At 41.9% G+C, this 13,511-nt stretch overlaps 2 long non-coding RNA genes and 1 pseudogene across 3 annotated transcripts; 1 reads left to right on the top strand and 2 right to left on the bottom strand.

Annotated features, from left to right (window-relative positions):
• The first annotated feature begins 878 nt into the window (after positions 1-878).
• LOC146498910 (uncharacterized) lies at positions 879-3,811 on the top strand. Its single transcript, XR_014870140.1, has 2 exons — positions 879-2,626; positions 2,766-3,811. It is a non-coding gene; the product is annotated as an uncharacterized LOC146498910 (long non-coding RNA).
• On the bottom strand, positions 1,834-4,476 carry LOC146498909 (uncharacterized). Its single transcript, XR_014870139.1, has 2 exons — positions 3,722-4,476; positions 1,834-3,522 (listed from the first exon to the last, which is right to left on the bottom strand). It is a non-coding gene; the product is annotated as an uncharacterized LOC146498909 (long non-coding RNA).
• Positions 4,477-5,122: 646 nt separating this feature from the next.
• On the bottom strand, positions 5,123-12,664 carry LOC146498908 (E3 ubiquitin-protein ligase RNF14-like; annotated as a pseudogene). The gene is made up of 7 exons (XR_014870138.1): positions 12,405-12,664; positions 11,863-11,993; positions 10,808-11,741; positions 8,201-8,279; positions 7,846-8,037; positions 7,515-7,687; positions 5,123-7,408 (listed from the first exon to the last, which is right to left on the bottom strand). The product of XR_014870138.1 is annotated as an E3 ubiquitin-protein ligase RNF14-like (transcript).
• Between the last annotated feature and the right edge of the window lie 847 nt (positions 12,665-13,511).

Raw genomic sequence — 13,511 nt, 5'->3', positions numbered from 1 at the left:
CAGGGGACAGGAGGGCACAATGGACAGGAGGGACACACACACACACACACAGAATAATGCTCAGAAAGCTCAGTCAGTAAAAGGAAAGTAAATGTTTGCTCATTTGTTTGCCCTCCTACCTATCGAGCAAATGTAACAGTCACTGTCTGAGAGATAAAGGCAGAGAGAAAACTGATGATATAACTCCTCACATTAGGCTTAGTGACTGTGACATTGCAACCATTAACACACATTAAGCCACATAAAGTAGAGCTGACTGGCTCTGACTGTAGGGAGAAGGAAATTTTAGTGTTTAGGGACCCCTTTGTGTGCGGTCAGTACTTTATGAGTGTGTGTGTGTTGTGTGTGTTTTTAACTGGTACTTTGCCCCCGTCGACCTTTATCCTGAGCCACACCGATTTCCCCACTGCTCATCTGTGAAACAAGCTGAGATGTGTGCACTCTGTATCCTACAGTCAGTGTTTCATTTCTCTTTTGGGGGTTTGCAGGGGCACAATAAGTTCACCAAGTGCATTAAGAATCAGCTTACCTGACGACAGATGACAGCATCATGCTCTGCGTGAACCACTCACGTAAGAATAGCAAGTAACATATTATCGTGTCACAGATTTTAAAGACGGCTACAAACATGGAAATGAATTAATAGTGTAAAAGTGTACAGCAGATTCATAAGAGCGCAAACCTGCCCTCTTGTGGTTATGAGTCAAAATTACAGCTGCACGTGTGCTGGAGACAGATTATCAAAGTACTTAGAAAATAGCCTGACCACAGGGTATCTTAGCTTAGTAGCTACATGAAATCAGGGGGAAATACTACATAGACTGGACATTAAAGATGACACATGGTTGAGGCCCACTGTCTGTGGACTTTGCAAGACACACACATATATGGAATCAGAACGATGCCACCTTGAAACGAAACCGAAAAAAATATTGAAACCGAAAAAAAATATTGTCATTGAAATAAATGTACTCAAAAATCTTGTATTGAAACCGAAAAAAAAATTGATAGTGAAAAACAATTAATTGAAACTGTAATTCTTTTGTTTTCGCTTACAATTTTTTTTTTTCGGTTTCAATCCATTTTTCGGTTTCAATCCATTTTTTTTCGGTTTCAAACCATTTTTCAGTTTCAAACCATTTTTCGGTTTCAATCCATTTTTCGGTTTCAAACCATTTTTCAGTTTCAATATGCTGGCACTGTTTTGGCATCCGGGTGCGCGCAGGGAGGGGGGCGGGGATTCCGGCACGCATATATTTGCATACATTATAGAGGCCACTAGTGCTGACCAAGCTGCCATCTTTCTCTCTTCCCGTCTTTCAATGGCTGCTTCAATTTCAGCTGGACCGTCCAAACCGCAAGTAAGTAATCATTTTTTGTCATCTTTCCTTGCTGTCCCACTGGACTGGACATTAGTTTAGTTTTTTTTAGCTACATCTGGTGAAGTTGTGGTAAAGTGCTGGTATTAGCCTATTTGTCGTAGCAAGCTAGCCTGAAGCTAATATTTGCTAAATTTAGGTACACCCGTGTCTCTTTAGGAGTTGGAGGCCGGTGTTTTAGGAACGGCACAAGATCTCATCAACAGGCAGTGTTGGGCAGTAACGTAATACATGCACCGGCGTTACGTATTTAAAATACAAAATATGAGTAAATGTATCCGTTACTGTTCAATAGGTGATATTGAGAACACAGTTAGTTTGTTGAAATAAATGGATTACATGGCGGTATTTTCCTTTTTCATATGTTAGGCTATGGTCTCTCTATTTTTGGTAATTCCACGCGGGTGGAAACCCAAACAAAACACGCAATAAGAGCCTCTAAAAATTATTATACAAAAATGATTTAATATGAAGGCAATAGCAGAGTGTTACAGGCATCGCCCTAAACAATGTAGCCTCATGGGCAGTGTAGTCCGTGCTGCAGGGAGAATGGACTGCCATACCCGTTATGTGTCTGTGAGCGAGGGAGGGAGAAAAGGAAAAGTATGAGCTGTCACTGAGCAGAAACGGGAGCTGGAAGCATGTAAATATAATAATAACCACTGCAGCCAAAAAGAGTGCCTGATGAGCCCAGCTGTAAGAAAGCTGTTAAGACTGGACTGTACACTGTGTTCCTGTTTTCCTCCGAAACAATAAGCAGCCTTTCAACGCCTCTCTCTCTCTCGCTAGCAAAGTTGACCCAGACAACAAAGTAAAGCTAGTTTTCAGCTATGAGCCCGACATGATGTATTAGCCAGAGGTCCCTTTACTACGGTTCGGAGCCGCTGACCTGTTTTATATATGCGCTGAATAGTTTTCTACACGAGATCGCTGAAAAAAGTGCAGCCTTACCTAATGTCCACCTACTGTTACTCATTTATATTAAGATTTTAACATCTAGTTGGTATTGGTATGGCGAATAGCCTTCAGTAAGAGTAATAAATCACACAGCAATAGTACATTCATGTAGTTGTAAAGTATTCAGAATACATTACTTCTATAATCTTTGGTGGAATACATTTTAAAATTAACCTTCCCAACACTGTCAACAGGTTAGCACCTCATACCACAGTGCACCAAAAGCAGTCTCATGAGTGCTGGGAAGGACAAGCCCAGAGCCCAAAACAGACAGTGCAGGAGATGACAAGGTTAGTAATTGTATGGTGAAAATTATACTTCTAGTTATCTTGATTGGCAAAAGAAAAGTAAATACAAAATCTGTTTCTCACATATAGGGCATTTCCAAGATTTTTTTTTTCAAAACGAATTCAATTTCTTTCATTACAGCTGTCCTGTGCCAGATATTCTGTTGCCCCACAGTGAGAGGCATCATTTCACAAACACCAGGAAGACTGAAACTCATCGCCGGGATCAAGCAGGGCTCGTGATCTTCACCAGCAGCTCCCTCACAAGAAGGATAAACCCAGCATTTCATGAACACTGATGGAGACCTTTGCTTTGTGTAATGTTAGAAGTACTCAGATAATCCTCAGAAGGTCTGGACTTTTACATAATATAGCTTTAAGTCCTGTAGAAAGTTAAATATATGTTGTGCTCTCTGGTTACTCTGGTATGAATGACTCTGAACTACTTTATGATAAATAACACACTATTGTCAAAAAACAGTGAAAGAATTCCAGATCAAGTTTTTAGTTCAAATACAAGTAACAACCTTTGACTTTAATCAGGTTTTATTTAATTGTGTCAGAGAAAACATCATGTGCCCTTCATGTAGCTGAGTACATTCAGTGTTTAAAACAGAAGTTGTGCAGGTCTGAGATCAGCAGTTTTCTGAAACACCAAACTGAGGTACTGTTAATGCTGATGTATAGTGACACAGTTACATGAGTGATTAATCCTTTTGACTTTTTGTCTTTAAATTTATCAATAAAACAGCTGCAGCTTTCACTGACAGCACATGTGGTACTTTAACCTTTGTACTGTTTTCTTCAGTTAAATTTGGAGTTACTACAAAGATTGAAGATATAAGATGATCTGTCTGCTGTCACTGGGTGGTGCTGAGGTCTGAATCTGAGGACGGCTCCTGTAATCACAAACAGAACAGAATCATCACAAACTGAAATATAAAGATTATCTCTCAAATCTGAAATAGAGCTGATCCTTCTGTCCTCACACACTCGGGATCTGAAGTTGTCCAGTCCTACAGTTCTGCCGACAGCTGTTTATTTTTTATTTGTTTTAAAGGCCTTATATACTAACACATTTTCTAATATCATGTTTACCTTTGAGTTGTTGATGCTTTATAAATGGACATCTGCAAAGATGAGATGATGGAGCAGGTTTCAGTCAAGGTTCAGTCTGCTGCTGCATCCTGGTCACAACATACAGAGGTGTTATCAGCTCAGTATTGAACAAGAAATATTAATGTTTCAAATTATTTGTCCTAAAGGATGCAAGCTGTACAGAGTACTGCACATGTGACTTTGTGAACATAATTCATTAAAAATAATTAGGACAGTTTTTTAACCTGAATATTTGTAACAAGCTGAGTAAAAAAAAATGCTAAAAAAATAATCAGAGGAAAAATGTAACATTTTAACTTAAGCTGACAAGCGGAAGTAGTTGGTTTCAGTACATAAGTATCGGGCTTTGCTATTTAATTCGTAGCTATTGACTAATGAGGGGTTACTGAAGTTCCAGGTTTTTAAAAGTTGGCGTTAATGTCGTTCCACATGTGGAAAGCGACAGAAAACATGCTGCTGTTTGCACATATTTAATAATCAGCTCTGCACAGGAGCAGAAGCAGAGTCCAGCCTGTTGCTCTTACAGTATAATACTCATATAAAAGTACAGTAACCGTGGTTAGTCACTGAGCAGCCTGGTGCGTTTCTCTTGATTTCTTTAGTCAGGGTAAATTCATTCACCTGCACGGGTTAGCTAAACGAACTTTACAAAACAAGTTTCCCCAACAGCCAAGTGCTCATCTTAGCTAGCTAGGTAGCTAGCTAAGGACCTAAATTACGGATTAGTTTACAAACACATTTAATTTACCAAAAATAGTGCGATGGGGTCTCAGGTCCTCCTGTCTGGTAGTCCAATTTACTGAAGAAGAATTTACCTCAGGCTGTCACTTTGAAATAGTCGGTAATGTAAACGCTGGACCTCTCAGCATCTGCCATTCCCGAACAGACACGTGCAAGTTTGTCCGTGACCGCAGCCGCGTCGTCAGTGTTTTCTCCAGTCATTGGTCAGCATTATAATATATGCAAATATATGCGGGTCGGAATCCCCGCCCCCCCCCAGCGCGCCCCCGGACGCCAAAACAGTGCCAGCAGAGTGAAACTGAAAAATGGATTGAAACCGAAAAGTGGATTGAAACCGAAAAATGGTTTGAAACCGAAAAAAAATGGTTTGAAACCGAAAAATGGTTTGAAACCGAAAAAAAATGGATTGAAACCGAAAAATGGTTTGAAACCGAAAAAAAATGGATTGAAACTGAAAAAAAAAAATTGTAAGCGAAAACAAAAAAATTACAGTTTCAATTAATTGTTTTTCACTATCAAATTTTTTTTTCGGTTTCAATACAAGATTTTTCAGTACATTTATTTCAGTTACAATATTTTTTTTCGGTTTCAATATTTTTTCGGTTTCGTTTCAAGGTGGCATCGTTCTGATCCCATAGACACACACCTGCTAATTAGTGCTAAGCTATAACAGCTATTAGAACTGAAAATGATGCTTCTTGGATGGTCTGTGCCATCATGTGATGGGTTTAGTAGACTGGCCTAATCACCATAAGCAAGGCCTACCAAATAATTGGCTACACATCCCTGTGTTTGTGCATCTGTCAATTAAAGTGACCACATCTTAGAAAATACATCACTTAAAAAAATGAAACATTAACAGCTGAGTTATAAATAAATTAAGCAGATATCCAGCTGTCTTACAAATAAAAGACTGGCTGCAGAGACTAACATTTTTTGTAAATGTTAAGTTTGTTTGTTTTGCTTTGGGTTTTCTTTTTAATTTTATTTTTTTAAAGTTGGACATTTTTAATGTCAGTGTCTGTGAGGACTGACTCGCTTTTGGGACCAGCCTCAAGAGATCATTAGAGGAACTGCAGTTTTTGCCTTTTCATAGGTTACCACCTGGTCCACTGTGGCAATCTACTTTCTAAAGGTCACCCTGAAACACTTATGAAATTAAATATCTTGTTTGTTTAATTGTAAAATTGTGTTTGTGAAATACACAATCAAGTCATTGTGTATTTCACATTTTAGGTACCAAGCAAAGCAAATCTGAGAGCAAAGTAAAAAATCTGTGTTTTTGACTTGAGAACCAGTATAAAGGAAAGTGTTTTGCCAACAAAACCGGCCAACGCCTTTAGAAAATGCATTGCAGGTGTTTTCTTCAGTCAAATCTTGCAGTGAAAACCTATAAACTACCATTATCAGTTGCTTTAGTTTTCTTAATTCATGCTTCTTTATCTAAGAATTCCTTCCAGCACACCCTGTATGTGTCAGTATAAATTTTCTAGAAATTTCAAACTGATTTCCAATTTACTCAGTTTTATTTATATGGTGCCAAACCCCTGCAACAGTCACTGCAAAGTATATTACACCATAAGTTAAAGATCCTACAGAGAAAATCCCAACAATCAGATGAACGCCCATGAGCATGCACTTGGCAACAGTGGAAAGCAAGAACCTCCTTTTGATAGTTCGGAAGAATAAGTCATCGGCTGTGACCAGTTGGGGTTGAGGGGGAGGTGATGGAGCCATGTTTCAAGGTGTTCTAACTAAAGGATGAGCCTGCATTTGTGGAGCTACAGGGGTTCCAGTCTGGAGAGTTAGTAAATTTGCCTTTTTTTAATGAAGCATGTATTTTGTTTGTGCTAGGAGAAAAAATAAAGGTGTAACCGATACAATTAAAAAGTATTCTTGCATTGTGCAGTCTCCTTCTGTGGGTTATAAAGGCAAACTGCTGTTAAGACATTTATGAGGAAGTGATGAGGAAGCAGGATTTTTCCTGGGGCAGACAAGAAAATCAAACATGCTGGCGTCTTTGTTGCACTGTCATAACAGGGCAGTGGAGGAAGGGGAAAGAAGCCACGTGTTCAGGATCTACCTGTAGGCTGCTGCTGGAATTGAAATGAAACATGCACGTCAAGGTCAGAAGCTTTACCTGTAGTTGTTGCAGCTGCATATATCTGTGGCAGTGTGAACCTGTCTTTTCCCTCAGAGTTCAAACGGTACAGTGATAATGACTGCACAGAGCAAATACTTGCTCAGTTAATTTGGTTCATCAGGAGAAAAAGACATTTGTGTTTTTGAACTGTTGGTTTGAAAAAACAGGGTTCTGGAAAACGTGTCTGTTTTCCGACCACATAATTTGTTCATTAACTGAAAGAATAATTGATCAGTATGTTGACAGTAAAGGCCACAAATTATAATGAGTTAGAACATACACCTTTGGTATAAATGCTTCATTGTGGCCTAAGGCAAATAAAACAGCCAAAGAGGACAATTTTTGTTAAGTTACAGCACTTTGTGTTTTCTAAGGAACCAAAAGTATGTTTTTTGTGCCTGTTTTTGTTGCCCCCTGCTGATTATGAGACAGTATGACACATGGTGTCATTTGGGAATGACTTTTAAGGCAAGAGCAGAAACCCGTGGTAACAGGAAATATATTTTTTTCCATTTTCTGACAAAGACAAACATTTTAAAATAACTGCTGTCTTGTGTGCCTTTATACAGGTTTTCTTTAAAGATGTACACAGTAAATATTTAAAAATGCAAAAAAAAAAACCACATTCAAGTAGCTGATAGCTGGGGAGGTTAGCATTAGGAAGAGCATTGACCCCCATAAAAGTGTTCGGTTGTTTTTTCTGGAGTCAGTCTGGTGAGGCAGTTCCAGCAGAAAATCTTCTTACAGCGAGTGCACAACATCCGGTTGCACCCTCCATCCTTCTGTAACGTAAAGCACAACACACGTATGAGCAAATTCAATCAGAAACTCTCTCTGAACTGCTCTGTGCTCTCAAGTTTGTACGAATGTGCTCAGGTGAGTGCAAACCTCTATTCTAGTGAAGCATTCAGGACAACTCTTGCTATTGTTGGCAATCCAGTTGTCGCTTAGGTTTTTTTCCATAATGGACACCAGTAAATTGGAGCCATATCTATTTTCCAGCAGGCGTTTCCTCTCCCTGCTGCCACTGACATAGTCCTCCCACAGAGCCTTCACCCCCTCTAAGAGACACATACAGGACACCAGCATCTACACTTGGACTAAACACACATCTGCATCGACTCAAAGCAATCATCCAGTTACCTCCTGTACTTTCAAACCTCAAAAGTCTCATTTGTGAAACTTTTTTCTTGTGGTCACACAGCATATATCTGTGTACCTTGTGACTGTGGCAGGTCTATTATATATCTTTCAGCATATTTTTTCTTGGTCTCACACTTCCCCATTCCATGGTATGTTTTTCTGCATATGACGCAGAAGGCAAAGCCGCACTCAGAGCAAAGCGCTGCCTTGCTGGATTTCTCCAAAATCACGGCAGAGCCGCAGTATATTCGAGGACAGTACGTCACATCTGCGAGACAAAAAGATGCCAAAAGAAATGAGATATTTATGAAAAAGAGCTAAAGATGTTCTTTTTACCAGGTCTAACCCAGAAATGTAATAAATAGATTCTGATCAGTCTATGAAAGCATTCATCACACAATCAGTATAACAGCAACAGAAAGAAAACAGACCAGACATGCTGTCCAGAGTCTTCTGCAGCAGGAGACGGTCATAGCGGTCAAACAGCTTCTCCCCTACCAGACTCTGCACCTACAAACACAACGGAGATGAAAAAGCAGAGACACAAAGTGAGGCTGAGGTCAGCTGATCGAAATTCAAACACAGAGGTTTCATTTGAAACCTCTGTGTTTGAAACACACAGTAAGGAAATGGTCAGCAGAGACTGAAGAGGCCCTGAGGGACTCTTTCCGTTCTACTGTGTGGGACAACCTCTGCAGCCCCCTGGAAGATGACCTCAACAGCATCACAGACTGCATTACGGATTACATGAACTTCTGTGTGGACAACACCGTACCCATCAAAAAGGTACGGTGTTTTTCTAACAACAAGCCATGGATAAATCCTGAAATTAAGGCTCTCCTCAAGGAGAAGAAGAGAGTCTTTAGATCTGGAGACAAACAGGAGCTGAGAGTTGTCCAGAAGAAGCTGAAATGGAAGATAAGGCAAGGAAAGGAAAACTACAGGAGGAAGATGAAAGAGCACCTGCAACAGGACAACATCAGAGGGGTTTGGAACAGCCTGAAGACAATCTCAGGACAAAAACCAACTCCCCAGGCTGCAGGAGACTTGGGGTGGGTGAATGACCTAAATAATATTTTAAATGGTAAATGGCCTGTATTTGTATAGCGCTTTTACTAGTCCCGCCTAGGGACCCCAAAGCGCTTTACACGTCCAGTCATCCACCCATTCACTCTCACATTCACACACTGGTGGAGGCAAGCTACAGTTGTAGCCACAGCTGCCCTGGGGCAGACTGACAGAAGCGAGGCTGCCATATTGCGCCATCGGCCCTTCTGGCCAACACCAGTAGGCGGTAGGTGAAGTGTCTTGCCCAAGGACACAACGACCGAGACTGTCCGAGCCGGGGCTCGAACTGGCAACCTTCCGATTGCAAGGCGAACTCCCAACTCTTGAGCCACAATCGCCCGGATTTTAATAGGTTTGATCAACCACCCACCCCTCCCACAGCATCGTCCCCCCTGCTGCAATCTCCTTCATCTTCAGGGACTGCCTGTCCTTCATCTCAGGACAGCTCCCAGCTCCCAGTCATTACACCCACCCCCGGCTTCTGTGGACTCCATCATACACCACCCTCCCCCAAAATCCATTCTTTCTATCTCAGCACTTCAAGTGAGGAACGAGCTTCGCAAGATCAAGGTGCGGAAGGCTGCAGGTCCAGATGGCATCAGCTCCAGGCTCCTGAGATGCTGCGCAGATGAACTGTGTGGTGAGGTCTTCATTGGATCAGCTGCAGTTTTCTTACCAGCCTGGCATTGGGGTGGAGGACGCCATAATCTACCTCCTGCACCGAGCTCTGACTCACCTGGAGAAGCCTGGAAGCACTGTGAGGATCATGTTCTTTGATTTCTCCAGTGCTTTTAACACCATCCAGCCACAACTTCTGAGAGACAAGCTGGAGCTATCAGGAGTGGACCACCACATGTCCTAGTGGATACTGGACTACCTCACAGAACGTCCACAGTATGTGAGGTCACAGGGCTGTGTCTCTGATACACTGGTCTGCAGTACGGGGGCCCCACAGGGAACTGTGCTGGCACCGTTCCTCTTCACCCTCTACACTGCAGACTTCTCCATCAACTCCCCACGCTGCCACCTACAGAAGTTCTCTGACGACTCTGCCATAGTCGTCTCAGAGTACAGACAGTGGACTCTGGACTTTGTAGACTCTTTACAGGAAGGGCCAGAGCAGACTCTACCTGCTGAGGCGGCTGAGGTCATTTGGAGTACAGGTAGCACTTTTAAAGACCTTCTATGACTCTGTGGTGGCATCTGTCATTTTTTACAGTGTTGTATGTTGGAGCAGCGGTTTATCGGCAGCTGAGAGGAAGAGGTTGGATAAACTCATCAGGAAGGTCAGCTCTGTTCTGGGATGCACCCTGGACCAAGTGCAGGTGGTGGGAGACAGAAGGACTCTGGCCAAAATAACATCTCTGATGGACAGAGTCTCCCACCCCATACATGTAAATGTTGCTGAACTGCAGAGCTCCTTCAGTGACAGACTGCTGCATCCTCGATGCATGAAGGAGCGTTTCCGCAGGTCCTTCCTCCCTGCAGCTGTCAGACTGTACAATCAGAACTGCTCCCAACAAACATAGATGTTTACATCTGCGCTGTAACTGCAATAAGTTAATCAACCGATTCGCACTGCAACCTGGTTTGCCTCTTATCTGTAGTTATTTTTATTTAATTTAATAACTGTACAGTACTCTGTTTATAGTAACCATTGTTCTTAATGTAAATATGTAAGAAAATTATGTATGTTTCTGTTCTGTGTCCTGTGTACTGTTTGTTTGTATATGTGTCTTTCTGGCTGCTGTTAAAACCAAATTTCCCCTTGTGGGACAATTAAAGGATTATTCTATTCTATTTGACAAGAAAGGACAGTCATCAGTTCTCCTTGTCTCCTCTGTCCTTGATCCTTCTACCTGTAGCTCTTTTTAACAGCTTTTAAAATGTGTTTTGATATTAGATAAAAGGATCAAACACTACAGTTGTTGAAACCATTCTGCAGGTTGAAGGCTGCGTGTAGCTTCTACCTGTGCAGGTGTAGGGGCACCAGCGCAGTCTGCCTGAGGACAGGTGACACCCCGGACGTTCCCCTCTGTGATCTGAACCGTACAGAACTCGCAGAGACAGGCCCGGCAGAAGACGTGGCCACACGGTGACAGCTTCACGCACTCGGACCCGAGCCGGCCCATAAAACAAACCCCGCAGTCAAAGAAAGTCGTGGCAAACACTTTGTGTTTCTGGGCCGCATCATAGATCAAAATGTGGGACAGCAGAGTCTGTGATGGAGATAAAAAGAGACCAGAGAGGGTTTGCTCTTCACTCTGAGGAGAATCTGTGGGGTGGACCGGCAGAGAAGCAGCTCCAAGTTCACTTGGATCTAATGTGCCTGAGGAGGTGGAGGGAAGCAGCGATGAGAGAGAAGCATCTCCTTCATTTAAGAAATCTTCCCGGACACTTTGATGATGCTTGGATTTCTCTGCAGATGAAGAAAGATCATCCTGGAGATCAACGTTAAACTCTGAGGCTTGGAGGATTGTCACATCTGGAGTTTGTGCTGTTTGGTTTTGGAGTGCAGGCTCCAGAAAGAGCTCTTTGATAATCTGAGGTTAGATCACTCTGGCTCTGGTGAGAGTTCAAATCATTCTGGTCATGCTTGCAGGAGTCTAAAGCCGAAGCTCCCTGAGAGTCTGCGCTGCTCCCGTCTGAAGGATTCTCCTGAACTTCCGAGGATGGTACAGAGAACTCTGGCTCTGAATTGTTCTTTGGTTCTGAGGGTTCAGCATCGTGTTGGTCCTGGTTATAATGCAGGGTGCTGCGTTCATCAGGAGGAAGATCCAGCTTACTGTGGATGTTCAGGAACCTCAGAGCGTCTTCTCTGAGAAACTGTACCCAGGAGAAGAGCACCACAGCTCCCCCAGTGGCCTCATAGAGATCAGCGAGATGGGCGCGCAGTGCAGCCAACTGTGGAGGGAGAGGGAGAATAGATTGTTGTCATCTTTACTGAGCCTCTACAATGTCCTGTGAACCTCTCACACACTGGCAGGATGAACACGTGACCAACAATGACTTGACTGCTGATTACCTGTGTGTGAGTCAGCCAGCTGCAGGTGAGGCTGAAGGAGGGAGGGGAGGAGGAGGGGTAGTCCTCAGGAAGCCCAAAGTTCAAAATCAGCGGTGGAAAGAAGGAAATATCATACCTACGCAGACTTTCACCTTAGAAAGAAAAATACGAGGTCATCAGATGAACTATTCTCTTTCTGTAATGTTTGTTTATTTGTTTTTAAATTATTTGGGTGTATTCAACAGAAAATATTTGATATATTCTGTCACATGAACTCAAATGGCAAAAGCTATAAATGATGCTTGATGACATTAAGCTGTTCAAAGGTATATTTAATATAGATATATTTAATTCATACATCATACTTCCCATTTAATGCCAACAAAAACATTACATTGTTACGGGCTCGCCTAATGAGTTCAACTTATTTTACATCATTGGCTACATAAAACCCATTTTTATCTTAAGTAGATGATTAGGGCTGCACCAGTAAAGGTGCTTCCTAATATTCCAAACCAACATTTTCCAAAAACATCAGATTGGACCTTTTCGGTCTGATTTACCCTCTCTGAGAGCCACGCTGAAGCCGACAGGAAGCTCGACACATACTCGGATTTCTCCGGCAGACTTCGACTCATCCCGAACAAACTTGTCCGCATCGAAAATACTCTGGAGAGCGAGCAGCTCGTCTTCCTGCTCCTCCAAGTCCTCAGTCATCTCTTCTGTTTTGTGAGAAGCCTTCCTTCTGTGGCTTCTTGCTTGACTCTGGGTCACACCAGCCTGTTCCTGGTCCTTGTTTGTCCGTCCCTCTGACTCATCAGCGTATGATGTAAGAAGCAAAGTACAGGCCACAACCTCAGCCTACTGTAACCCTGCTGCTAATGCAAACCAGTCAAACAAGCCAATCAGCATGTTTGTTTGTTTTTTAGTACTAATACTCCTTAATAGTCCATTGTGCACTTTTATTTGCAATCCATGTCTCTAAGAACCCAACAACACAGTACACTATTAAACTCCTCTCTCCTTTAATTTACTGGAACACATTACAGAAGAATACTCCCTGCTCCTCTGTGAACGTTTCTCCTTTAAGTTACTCACAAAACTTCACAGACATGAAGAATTACAGTATATTATTGTGGGGTCTTTACCTTACAATATAAAGCACTTTGGGGCAGCTGTTGTTGTGATTTGGCACTATATTTATCTGGAACGCTACATCCAGATGAACAGAATAGACTCATAGGTGAAACATTTTTTCTAAGTATGGACAAAAAAAGCATAATAATAAAGTCTCAATATTTTGATGAAGGCCACAAAATGCAATGAAAGCTCCGAAAAGGACAATATAATAATTTTTCATAATTTACATTTCTCCCACAGTCAGCTGAGGAATATCATAGGAATGTGAAAAAATAATAACAGACTGTTATGTTATCTGATACTATAATCTGACAGCTATAAATATGAGAAATATTATGGCACGAATGCTGCCACCATTCAACCACATACAGTGATCTAAGAGTGCTTTGTTAAATTAGGTAAGTCAATATTAGACATAATGAAACAGAAATTTTAATATCCATCAGTTGTGGCTCTAATTTTCCATCACATTGACTTGGCTTTGGCTCTAGAACTTTTTCTCTGCCTTGCTCAACAGCTTTAGTTCTCTC

This window comes from Neolamprologus multifasciatus, chromosome 17 (genome assembly GCF_963576455.1).
Source record: "Neolamprologus multifasciatus chromosome 17, fNeoMul1.2, whole genome shotgun sequence".
NCBI lineage: Eukaryota > Metazoa > Chordata > Actinopteri > Cichliformes > Cichlidae > Neolamprologus > Neolamprologus multifasciatus.
This window is presented reverse-complemented; position numbering and strand designations above follow the sequence as displayed.